Below are 530 nucleotides of genomic sequence, written 5' to 3' on the forward strand. Positions count from 1 at the left end.
AGTTCCCAACAGGAAGGTCAATTGGAAGGCCACTCTTGCGCTTCAAAGACAAGCTGAAAGACAATCTGAACCGATATAACATTCCCTTTTCTTCCTAGGAAAACAGAGCATCAGAACGCAGGGCCTGGCTCCAGTCCTGCTTCTCCTAAGTTCAAAAATTTGAGCAAAATCGACTCCAACACCGGGACCAACTTCATGCAAGCATGAAGGCACGCTGGCAAAACACTGCTCCTCTAAATGGAAACATTACCTGTCAGTGTGGTTTTGTGGCACGGAGCAAAGTAGACCTAGCCGTCCATTCAAGAAAACACATAGTAAATAATTCAATAATCTACAAGCACTCAAGCAAACTGATTTCTCAACTTGTTCCATTTGCCAAAAGGTTTTCAAGGCACCAGCAGGCCTCAAGAGACACGCTCGTATCCATAGAACATGATCAACGCTTTATTTTACTGAACTCTCATTTGTCGCCCACGACGAGAGAATCCATCATATATATATATATATATATATATATATATATATATATA

Source organism: Octopus bimaculoides, chromosome 2 (assembly GCF_001194135.2).
Source record: "Octopus bimaculoides isolate UCB-OBI-ISO-001 chromosome 2, ASM119413v2, whole genome shotgun sequence".
Classification (NCBI taxonomy): Eukaryota; Metazoa; Mollusca; class Cephalopoda; order Octopoda; family Octopodidae; genus Octopus; species Octopus bimaculoides.